At 38.0% G+C, this 12,405-nt stretch overlaps 1 protein-coding gene across 5 annotated transcripts in view; it reads right to left on the bottom strand.

Moving 5' to 3' along the window:
- Positions 1 to 12,405, bottom strand: part of RNF216 (ring finger protein 216) — a 185,566-nt gene that overhangs the window by 107,055 nt on the left and 66,106 nt on the right. The gene's annotated exons all lie outside the window — the stretch shown is intronic.

Genomic DNA, 12,405 nt, shown 5'->3' with positions numbered 1-12,405 from the left:
ACTTTGTCTTTATTTCCTAGTTTCTCAAGTTACGTTTGCAGCCTTTTTTCCCCCATTTTTTTTTTTTTTAATCATCATTTTATTGAGATATATTCACATACCACGCAGTCATACAAAACAAATTGTACTTTCGATTGTTTGCAGTACCATTACATAGTTGTACATTCATCACCTAAATCAATCCCTGACACCTCCATTAGCACACACACAAAAATAACAATAATAATAATTAGAGTGAAAAAGAGCAATTGAAGTAAAAAAGAACACTGGGTACCTTTGTCTGTTTGTTTCCTTCCCCTACTTTTCTACACATCCATCCATAAACTAGACAAAGTGGTGTTTGGTCCTTATGGCTTTCCCAATCCCATTGTCACCCCTCATAAGCTACATTTTTATACAACTGTCTTCGAGATTCATGGGTTCTGGGTTGTAGTTTGATAGTTTCAGGTATCCACCACCAGCTACCCCAATTCTTTAGAACCTAAAAAGGGTTGTCTAAAGTGTGCATAAGAGTGCCCACCAGAGTGACCTCTCGGCTCCTTTTGGAATCTCTCTGCCACTGAAGCTTATTTCATTTCCTTTCACATCCCCCTTTTGGTCGAGAAGATGTTCTCCGTCCCACGGTGCCAGGTCTACATTCCTCCCTGGGAGTCATATTCCACGTTGCCAGGGAGATTCACTTCCCTGGGTGTCTGATCCCACGTAGGGGGGAGGGCAGTGATTTCACCTTTCAAGTTGGCTTAGCCAGAGAGAGAGGGCCACATCTGAGCAACAAAGAGGCATTCAGGAGGAGACTCTTAGGCACAAATACAGGGAGGCCTAGCCTCTCCTTTGCAGCAACCGTCTTCCCAAGGGTAAAACTTATGGTAGAGGGCTCAACCCATCAAACCACCAGTCCCCTATGTCTGTGGTCATGTTAGCAACCATGGAGGTGGGGTAGGCGAATACCCCTGCATTCTCCACAGGCTCCTCAAGGGGGCACTACATCTTTTTTTTTTTTTTTTTCCCCTTGTTTGTCTTTTTTCTTTTTTCTTTTTTTTTTTTTTTAACTTTCCCTTCTTTTTTCAAATCACCTGTATGAAAAAAAAAGTTAAAAAGAAAACAAACATACAATAAAAGAGCATTTCAAAGAGACCATAGCAAGGGAGTAAGAAAAAGACAACTAACCTAAGATAACTGCTTAACTTCCAACATGTTCCTACTTTACCCCAAGAAAGTTACATAATATAGCAACATTTCAGTGAACTTGTTCCTACTACAACCATCAGAAATTAACAGACCATAGTCATTTCTGGGCATCCCCAGAACGTTAAATAGCTTATCTGTTCTTCCTGGATTATTGTTCCCCCTTCCTTAATTGCTCTCTACTGCTAGTTCCCCTACATTCTACATTATAAACCATTTGTTTTACATTTTTCAAAGTTCACATTAGTGGTAGCATATAATATTTCTCTTTTTGTGCCTGGCTTATTTCGCTCAGCATTATGACTTCAAGGTTCATCCATGTTGTCATATGTTTCACCAGATCGTTCCTTCTTACTGCCGCGTAGTATTCCATCGTGTGTATATACCACATTTTATTTATCCACTCATCTGTTGAAGGACATTTGGGTTGTTTCCATCTCTTGGCAATTGTGAATAATGCTGCTATGAACATTGGCGTGCAGATATCTGTTCGTGTCACTGCTTTCCGATCTTCCGGGTATATACCGAGGAGTGCAATCGCTGGATCGAATGGTAGCTCTATATCTAGTTTTCTAAGGAACTGCCAGACTGACTTCCAGAGTGGCTGAACCATTATACAGTCCCACCAACAATGAATAAGAGTTCCAATTTCTCCACATCCCCTCCAGCATTTGTAGTTTCCTGTTTGTTTAATGGCAGCCATTCTAACCGGTGTTAGATGGTATCTCATTGTGGTCTTAATTTGCATCTCTCTAATAGCTAGTGAAGCTGAACATTTTTTCATGTGTTTCTTGGCCATTTGTATTTCCTCTTCAGAGAACTGTCTTTTCATATCTTTTGCCCATTTTATAATTGGGCTGTCTGTACTATTGTCATTGAGTTGTAGGATTTCTTTGTATATGCAAGATATCAGTCTTTTGTCAGATACATGGTTTCCAAAAATTTTTTCCCATTGAGTTGGCTGCCTCTTTACCTTTTTGAGAAATTCCTTTGAGGTGCAGAAACTTCTAAGCTTGAGGAGTTCCCATTTATCTATTTTCTCTTTTGTTGCTTGAGCTTTGGGTGTAAAGTCTAGGAAGTGGCCTCCTAATACAAGGTCTTGAAGATGTTTTCCTACATTATCTTCTAGGAGTTTTATGGTACTTTCTTTTATATTGAGATCTTTGGTCCATTTTGAGTTAATTTTTGTGTAGGGGGTGAGGTAGGGGTCCTCTTTCATTCTTTTGGATATGGATATCCAACTCTCCCAGCCCCATTTGTTGAAAAGACCATTATGGCTCAGTTCGGTGACTTTGGGGGCCTTATCAAAGATCAGTCGGCCATAGATCTGAGGGTCTATCTCTGAATTCTCAATTCGATTCCATTGATCTATATGTCTATCTTTGTGCCAGTACCATGCTGTTTTGGCAACTGTGGCTTTATAATAAGCTTCAAAGTCAGGGAGTGTAAGTCCTCCCACTTCGTTTTTCTTTTTTAGAGTGTCTTTAGCAATTCGAGGCATCTTCCCTTTCCAAATAAATTTGATAACTAGCTTTTCCAAGTCTGCAAAGTAGGTTGTTGGAATTTTGATTGGGATTGCATTGAATCTGTAGATGAGTTTGGGTAGAATTGACATCTTAATGACATTTAGCCTTCCTATCCATGAACATGGAATATTTTTCCATCTTTTAAGGTCCCCTTCTATTTCTTTTAGTAGAGTTATGTAGTTTTCTTTGTATAGGTCTTTTACATCTTTGGTTAAGTTGATTCCTAGGTACTTGATTTTTTTAGTTGCTATTGAAAATGGTATCTTTTTCTTGAGTGTCTCTTCAGTTTGTTCATTTCTAGCATATAGAAACATTACTGACTTATGTGCATTAATCTTGTATCCCGCTACTTTGCTAAATTTGTTTATTAGCTCTAGTAGGTGTATCGTTGATTTCTCAGGGTTTTCTAGATATAAGATCATATCATCTGCAAACAATGACAGTTTTACTTCTTCTTTTCCAATTTGGATGCCTTTTATTTCTTTGTCTTGCCGGATTGCCCTGGCTAGCACTTCCAGCACAATGTTGAATAACAGTGGTGACAGCGGGCATCCTTGTCTTGTTCCTGATCTTAGAGGGAAGGCTTTCAGTCTCTCACCATTGAGTACTATGCTGGCTGTGGGTTTTTCATATATGCTCTTTATCATGTTGAGGAAGTTTCCTTCAATTCCTACCTTTTGAAGTGTTTTTATCAAAAAGGGATGTTGGATTTTGTCAAATGCTTTTTCAGCATCTATTGAGATGATCAATTGATTTTTCCCTTTCGAGTTTTTAATGTGTTGTAATACATTGATTGTTTTTCTGATGTTGAACCATCCTTGCATGCCTGGAATGAACCCCACTTGGTCATGGTGTATGATTTTTTTAATGTGTCTTTGGATTCGATTTGCAAGTATTTTGTTGAGGATTTTTGCATCTATATTCATTAGGGAGATTGGCCGGTAGTTTTCCTTTTTTGTAGCATCTTTGCCTGGTTTTGGTATTAGATTGATGTTAGCTTCATAAAATGAGTTAGGTAGTGTTCCATTTTTTTCAATGTTTTGAAAGAGTTTGAGTAAGATTGGTGTCAGTTCTTTCTGGAAAGTTTGGTAGAATTCCCCTGTGAAGCCATCTGGCCCTGGGCATTTATTTGTGGGAAGATTTTTGATGACTGATTGGATCTCTTTGCTTGTGATGGGTTGGTTGAGGTCTTCTATTTCTTCTCTGGTCAGTCTAGGTTGTTCATATGTTTCCAGGAAATTGTCCATTTCTTCTACATTATCCAGTTTGTTGCCATACAGTTGTTCATAATATCCTCTTATAATTTTTTTAATTTCTTCAGGATCTGCAGTTATGTCACCTTTTTCATTCATTATTTTGTTTATATGGGTCTTCTCTCTTTTTGATTTTGTCAGTCTAGCTAGGGGCTTGTCAATCTTGTTGATCTTCTCAAAGAACCAACTTTTGGTGATATTTATCCTTTCTATTGTTTTTTTGTTCTCTATGTCATTTATTTTTGCTTTAATCCTTGTTATTTCTTTTCTTCTACTTGGTTTAGGATTGGTTTGCTGTTCATTTTCTAGCTTCTTCAGTTGATCCATTAGTTCTTTGATTTTGGCTCTTTCTTCCTTTTTAATATATGCGTTTAGTGCTATAAATTTCCCCCTTAGCACTGCTTTTGCTGCATCCCATAGGTTTTGGTATGTTGTGTTCTCATTTTCATTCGTCTCTATATATTTAGCAATTTCTCTTGCTATTTCTTCTTTAACCCACTGATTGTTTAGGAGTGTGTTGTTTAACCTCCAGGTATTTGTGAATTTTCTAAGTCTCTGATGGTTATTGACTTCTAATTGTATTCCATTGTGGTCAGAGAATGTGCTTTGAATAATTTCAATCTTTTTAAATTTATTGAGGCTTGTTTTATGTCCCAGCATATGATCTATTCTGGAGAAAGTTCCGTGAGCACTAGAAAAGTATGTGTATCCTGGTGATTTGGGATGTAATGTCCTGTAGATGTCTGTTAAATCTAATTCATTTATCAGATTGTTTAGGTTTTCAATTTCCTTCTTGGTCTTCTGTCTGGTTGATCTATCTATAGGAGAGAGTGATGTGTTGAAGTCTCCCACAATTATTGTGGAAACATCAATTGCTTCCTTTAGTTTTGCCAATGTTTCTCTCATGTATTTTGTGGCACCTTGATTGGGTGCATAGACATTTACGATTGTTATTTCTTCTTGCTGAATTGCCCCTTTTATTAGTATGTAGTGGCCTTCTTTGTCTCTCAAAACATCCCTGCATTTGAAGTCTATTTTATCTGAGATTAATATTGCTACACCTGCTTTCTTTTGGCTGTAGCTTGCATGAAATATTTTTTTCCATCCTTTCACTTTCAATTTCTTTGTGTCCCTGTGTCTAAGATGAGTCTCTTGTATGCAACATATTGATGGTTCATTTTTTTTTGATCCATTCTGCGAATCTATATCTTTTAATTGGGGAGTTTAATCCATTTACATTCAACGTTAAAACCGTGAAGGCATTTCTTGAATCGGCCATCTTATCCTTTGGATTATGTTTGCCATATTTTTCCCTCTCTCTATTAATATCCTTTATTGTACCCATACCGAATCTCTTTAGTACTGAACCTTTCTCCAAGTCTCTCTGTCCTGTCTTTGTTTCTCTGTCTGTAGGGCTCCCTTTAGTATCTCCAGTAGGGCAGGTCTCTTGTTAGCAAATTCTCTCAGCATTTCTTTGTCTGTGAAAAATTTAAGTTCTCCCTCAAATTTGAAGGAGAGCTTTGCTGGATAAAGTATTCTTGGCTGGAAATTCCTCTCTCTCAGAATTTTAAATATATCGTGCCACTGCCTTCTCGCCTCCATGGTGGCTGCTGAGTAGTCACTACTTAGTCTTATGCTGTTTCCTTTGTATGTGGTGAATTGCTTTTCTCTTGCTGCTTTCAGAACTTGCTCCTTCTCTTCTATGTTTGACAGTGTGATCAGTATATGTCTCGGAGTGGGTTTTTTTGGATTTATTCTATTTGGAGTTCGCTGAGCATTTATGATTTGTGTATTTATGTTGTTTAGAAGATTTGGGAAGTTTTCCCCAACAATTTCTTTGAATACTCTTCCTAGACCTTTACCCTTTTCTTCCCCTTCTGGGACACCAATGAGTCTTATATTTGGACGTTTCATATTATCTATCATATCCCTGAGGTCCATTTCGAGTTTTTCAATTTTTTTCCCCATTCTTTCTTTTATGCTTTCATTTTCCATTCTGTCATCTTCCAGGTCACTGATTCGTTGTTCAACTTCCTCTAGTCTTGTACTATGAGTGTCCAGAATCTTTTTAATTTGGTCAACAGTTTCTTTAATTTCCATAAGATCATCCATTTTTTTATTTAGTCTTGCAATGTCTTCTTTATGCTCTTCTAGGGTCTTCTTGATTTCCTTCATATCCCGTACTAGGGTCTCATTGTTCATCTTTAGTTCTTTGAGTAGCTGCTCTAGGTGTGTCTCTTCTGGTCTTTTGATTTGGGTGCTTGGGCTTGGGTTATCCATATCGTCTGGTTTTTTCATATGCTTTATAATTTTCTGTTGTTTTTGGCCTCGTGGCATTTGCTGACCTTGATAGGGTTCTTTTAGGGTTTGTAGACCAGTTGAAGTCCTTATCTCTAATTTATCAGATCTACAGCTTCGTGGAGTACACTTTCTCTAATTAACCAGCAGGTGGCGTCCACGAGCCACCTGTTCTCCACAAGCCAGATCTCCCCTGCTTAGCCTTTTTGGTGAGTGGGGGAGTGAGTCTTGTGGGGCCCAATTGGTGTCCCAAGCTTGCGTGTGTAGTTGGTGTTGCCTGCCCTGTATGTGGGGCGTGTTTCTGGGCAGTCGGGGAGGGGGGGTGGCCCTAACAATCAAATCTCCCTGATGATCCTAGAGTTTTAAAGCTACTGCAATAGTCTAATCCTTCAGTTCAGTCCTGCCACAGTTTGTCTCTGCCACTGACCCACAAGTCTTTGGTATTGGCGTATGGCTCCTGAGACTTGCAAGTGGGCCCCTCTTCCAGGCTGTGCACCCCGGGTCCTCTGTTGAGGGATGACTGTGCTATGTCACAGGTGAGTGCCGTCCCCCCAGGGCAGTTCTGGGCTGCTGGGCTGTGTTGGGAGGCTCCCAGTCTGCTCAAATGATGGCTGAATGGGGCTCTGTTAATTCACACTGCTCCCCCTTCCCAGCTCTGGGACATTCAGCTGAGGTTGCAGGGAAGGCTAATGTCCACGCTCAGTTTTGTGGTGTGTGCCTGTTATTTGAAGCACTTCCGTCACACTGGGTTGTCTGGGGCAGCTCTGGGCTATGGGGCTGGCGATGGGCAGGAGTGTTTCCTGTCCACCGGGATGGTGGCTGTGAGCGGACACCCCCCTTTTCTTGGGAAGTTGTGTTGTTTAGTGAATTTTCTCAGCCACTGGATTATTGCCTTTTGTCTCAGAGCTCTCTTAGTTCTGCTCTTGACTTGACGTGCCCAAATTTCAATTCTTTGAAGCTTTCTGTATTGAGCTTCTTAGAGTAATTGTTTTAGAAAAAGCAAAAAGGATTAAAAAAAAAAAAAAAAAAAAAAAAGGCCCTCCTCAGAGATCTAATGGGTTATTGAAATGCTAATAGACAAAGCAACCAGGGCCATTAAGGAAAGGTGCCCAGGGCAGAGAGATCAGCCTTGCTTCGGGATTTGCATATGCGCCTCAAGGCCTGATCTCCGCCCTTCCCCTTTCTGTGTTCACCAGAACTCCAAAAATCCTCTGCTTTTACTTTGGAGCTTCTCGTGTTGTTTTCCTTCTATGCCCGTCTCCTCTCTGCTGGGCTGGCTGCTCTCAGAGTCTCTGGTGTCTGGCCTCAGTCTATCTATGGTTGGAGTTTGAATCAGTAGAATGAGTTTCCGGTAAGAGCAGCCACTGCAATTCTCCCTTCTCCTTCCTGTTGCTGACAGCCCCTCCTCCCCCGGGACTGAGCCTGGCAGGGAGGGGCGCGGGTCCCCTGGCCGCAAAAACTTACAGATTTCGCTGATCTCAGCAGTTCCACGTTTTCATGAGTGTTGTATGAAGTATGCCCAAAGACAGATTGCTCTGTGGTGTCCAGTCCACGCAGTTCCTGGCTTTTTACCTACTTTCCTGGAGGAGTAACTAAAACATACAGCTCACCAGTCTGCCATCTTGCCCCGCCTCCCCCCATTTTTTTATTGTGAACTTTAACATATACATAACACTGACAACTTTCAATACACGATTTCACAAGAAGTTAGAGAGCAAATCTCAAAGAATGTCATGGCTCACAGTTCTACAACTTCAGCCCTTCCCATTATTGTAAAATATAACATACACACAGAAAGGTGTCATCTCTTGATGTACAGCTCAACAAGCAGTCATATAGGTAATTTTAAAAATTGTTATGGGTTACAGTTTCATAAATTCAGTTCTTTCCTTATTAAGCAATACAAGGTATATACAGAAAGGTGAAGACCTTCAAGGCACAATTCAATGAGCAGCTATAAAGCAAATCCCAAGGGATGCTATAGGCTACAGCTCTACCACATCATTTACCTCCTTTCAGCCATTCCAACACCCTAGCATCCAAAAATATATATGCAATTATATAAAGTTTCAGTACTCATAGACCTGTTCAATCTTATCTTGTTTGTTGTGTAGCCTTTATTTTTAAAATAACTCCAACTAAGGCTATAAATTTCCCTCTACTTCTTTTCCTGTATGCCATGAAATTTGGTAACGTAGTATTTTTTTTTTTAAATTAAACTTTTTGAGATAATTCTAGATTCACTTGCAGTTGTAAGAAATAATATGGACAGATCCTGAGGGCTGTTTACCTGGTTTCCCCCGCAGTAGCGGCAAACTCTAGTACTATGCTTGTAACCAGGCATCGGCACTGATAAAGTCAGGAGACAGAACATTGCTCACCACAAGGACTCTGGTGTTGCCCTTCTACAGGTACACCCACTTCTTTCCTACCCCAGCCTCTGCGTACCCCCTGGCAACCACTAATCTGTTTTCAACCACTAATCTGAACATCTAATATTGTTCTCATATATAATCTTTTCGGATGAGCTTTAGTCACTCAGTTTAATTTGGTGGAAATTCAGCTATGGTTTTTGGATGTATCAGAATGGTTAAACAAACCACTGTTTAATTGTTCACTGACTGAAGGACATCTGGGTTGTTCCCAGTTTGGAGCCATTATGAATAAAGCTGACATGAACACTTATGTACATCAGGGATATTGTGGGTTTGGCTCTAGATCATCCCAATAAAGCAATTATCACAATAAAGTGAGTCACATGAATTTTTTGCTTTCCCAGTCGTCTATAAAGTTTGCAATAGCATTACGTCTAAAAAATAATGAACATAAACTAAAAGGTGAAATGAGCACATGCTGTTGGAAAAACGGCACCAATAGATTTGCTTGATGCAGGGTTGCCACAAGGCATCAAATTGTTAAAAACAACCAACCAACCAACCAAAATGTCTGCAAAGCACAGTAAAATGAGGTTTTCCTGTAAAGGTTTTTGAGGGAAACTAAGTTTCCATTTCTCTGGGATAAATGCCCAGGAGTGCAACTGCTGGGTCATGTCATAGTTACATTTTATTTAAAAAATTTTTTTTTTTTTTTTAGGAAACTGCCCAGCTCTTTTCCAGAGTCGCTGTATCATTTTACATTCCTACCAGCAACGTGTAAGTGGTTCAGCTTCTCTGCATCCTCGGCAGCATTTGTTACTGTCACTATTTTTTATTTTAGCCATTCTGAAAGGTAAGAAGTGATGTCTCCTTGTGGTTTCCAGTTGCATTTACCTAATAGCTAATGATACTGAACATCTTTCATGTGTTTATGTGCCATCTACATATTCTCTTTGGTGAAAAGTCTCTTCATGTCTTTTGCCCATTTTCTAATAGAAGTGTTTGCTCCTTTTACTGTTGGGTTTTGGAAGTTCTTTATATATTCTAGATACTAGTCATTGGTCAGATATGTGGTTTCAAAATATTTTCTCCCATCTGTAGCTTGTCTTTCCACCCTCTTAAAAAAGGTCTTTTGCAGAACCGAAGTTTTTAATTTTGAACAAGTCTACTTTATCAATCTTTCCTTTTATGGATCTTGCTTTTGGTGGCAAGTCTAAGAACTCTTTGTCCAGCTCTAGATGCTGAAGATTTTCTCCTAAAAGTTTCATAATTTTATGTTTTACATTTAAGTCCATGATCCATTTTGATTTATTTTTTGGTAAGGTGGGGGACTTAGAATGTACGTTCATTTGTTCATTCATTCATTCATTCATTCATTGGCATACCAATGTTCAATCATTCTAGTATCATTTGTTGTAAAGGCTATCTTTCCTCCACTGACTTGCTTTTGTACTTTTATAAAAAAAATCAACTAAGCATCCAAACATCCATCAAATGATCTGAATAGATGAAGAAAATATGGTATACCTATACAATGGTAATTTATTTGGCAACAAAAAGGAATAGAGCACTGATAACATGCTCTGTGAATGAACCTTGAAAGCAGTAAACTAAGTAATAGAAGTCAGTTGCAAAAGACCACATACAATACGATTCCACTTCTATGAACTATCCAGAATAGGCAAATCCATGGAGACAGAAAAGAGATGAGTGGTTGCCAGGGGCTGGGGGAGGTGGAAGGAATGGGAAATGACAAGTAACTGCTAATGGATATAGATTTCTTTTTGGAGTGATAAAAACATTCTAAAATTGATTGTGGTGATGGTTGCACAACTATGAATATACTAAAAAAATCACACTGAATTGTACAATTTAAGTGGGTGAATTGTATGGTATATGAATTATATCTCAATAAAACTATTACATTTTTTTTAAAAGGAGTAAAAAATCAGTTAGGCATATTTATGTGGGTCTCTTTCTAGCTTCTCCATTCGGTTCCATTGATCAATAGTTCTACCACTACATCAAGACCAAATCTTGATTACTATAGCTACATAAGTAGTACTGAAATCAGGTTAGACTGATCCTCCTACTTTATCTTCCTTTTTCAAAGTTGTTTTAATTGCCTTTTCCTTATAAAATTGAGACTAGTTTTCCCTTTATCTGCAAAAAAATCTTGCTAGGATATACTGATAGAAAGTACACAAAATCTGTATATCAATCTGGGGAAAACTGACATCGTCATTATGTTGAGTCTTCCAATCCATGAGCACAGTTACATCTCTCTGTTTATTTATAATCTTTTTAAAGTTTCTTCCATCAGTTTTTTGTAGTTTACATTTCATACCATGTTTTGTTATATTTATACCTAAGTAATTACAGTTTGGGAGAAAAACTATAAATGGCATTGTATTTTAAATCTCAGTTTCCAAATACTCACTGCTAGTATACAGAAATACAATTGTGTTTTTTTTGTTTGTTTGTTTTCTGTAGGTTGATCTTATATTTTGTAACCTTGTTGAATTCATTTAACAGTTCCAGGTTTTTTGCAGAGTCCTTGGAGTTTTCTTTAGTGTTGATTGTGTCATTTGCATATAGGGAGTTTCATTTCTTCTTTTCTGATTTGTATGCTTTTATTTTCTTTTCTTACCTTATTGTGTTGGCCTTTATTTCTAGTTTTCTGAGAGTTTTATCATGAACAGGTAAACTTTGTCAAGTATGACTTTTTTGCACCAATTGATGTGATTTTTCTTCTTTAGTTTCTTAATATAGTAGATCACTCTGATTATTTGAATACTGAACCAGTCTTGCATCCCTGGAATAAACTTCTCTTGGTCATGGTGTGTAATTCTTTCTATATATTGCTGAATTCTATTTGCTGTTATTTTTTTTTAAGATTTTACATCTTCATTTATCTACTAATAAATCTACATTTATTTGTTATCTGTAGTCATCTGTAGTTTTATTTTTTGTACTGTTTTTGGTATTAGGGTAATACTGGCTTCAAAACTCAATTGGTAGTGTTACTTCCTCTTCTACTTTCTGGAAGAGACTGTGTAGAATTGGTGTTATTTCCTCCTCAAACATTTGGTAGAATTCTCCACTGAATTCATCTGGGGCTGGATTTTTTTTGGGAGATTTAAAATTACTAATTCAATTTCCTTATGAGTTGTAACGCTTTCAAATTAACAATTTAATATTGTATGAGGTTTTTGTATTTTTTTTTTTTTACAAGTTATAGACATTTATTTCATAATAAAAGTACAACCATATTTATTAAACTTTAGGTAGATAGGGAAGAGGGAGGAAAGCACATCTCAGGAATGAGTTCTCAAACTAAAGCTCAGAAATGGTGTTCGAAAGAAATGAAGTGGACACCACCTTCCCAAATGCTGGGACTTTTTATTTCCTAGGGATAAGTGGAGGAATGGCCTTCACTGTGCTCCTTTTTGACTCCTTTTCCAGTCCTACCTTCTGTTTTCAATTTTAATTATATGGCTTTCTGGGAATCAGAAATGATCACTATTGCCTATATGTTCTTACTGAGTTGAAAGTTACACAATTAAGCAAAGAAGAGGAATATTAGGAGTAGCTGCTCCCATTGTCAGGCAGAATGATGGGATCAGAAGGCTCAAAAAACCCACAGGAAGGAATCCCACTCCTGTCCTCAAATAATTTCTACGTAACTTAATCATATCTTAACTTAATAATTTAAAAAAAGAGGTAAAACTGTAATGGGAAACTTGTGTACAACTAATACTCAGAAAC

This window comes from Choloepus didactylus, chromosome 21, assembly GCF_015220235.1.
Source record: "Choloepus didactylus isolate mChoDid1 chromosome 21, mChoDid1.pri, whole genome shotgun sequence".
Classification (NCBI taxonomy): Eukaryota; Metazoa; Chordata; class Mammalia; order Pilosa; family Megalonychidae; genus Choloepus; species Choloepus didactylus.
Note: the sequence above shows the minus strand (reverse complement) of the source record. Positions and strands in the feature narration are given on the sequence as shown.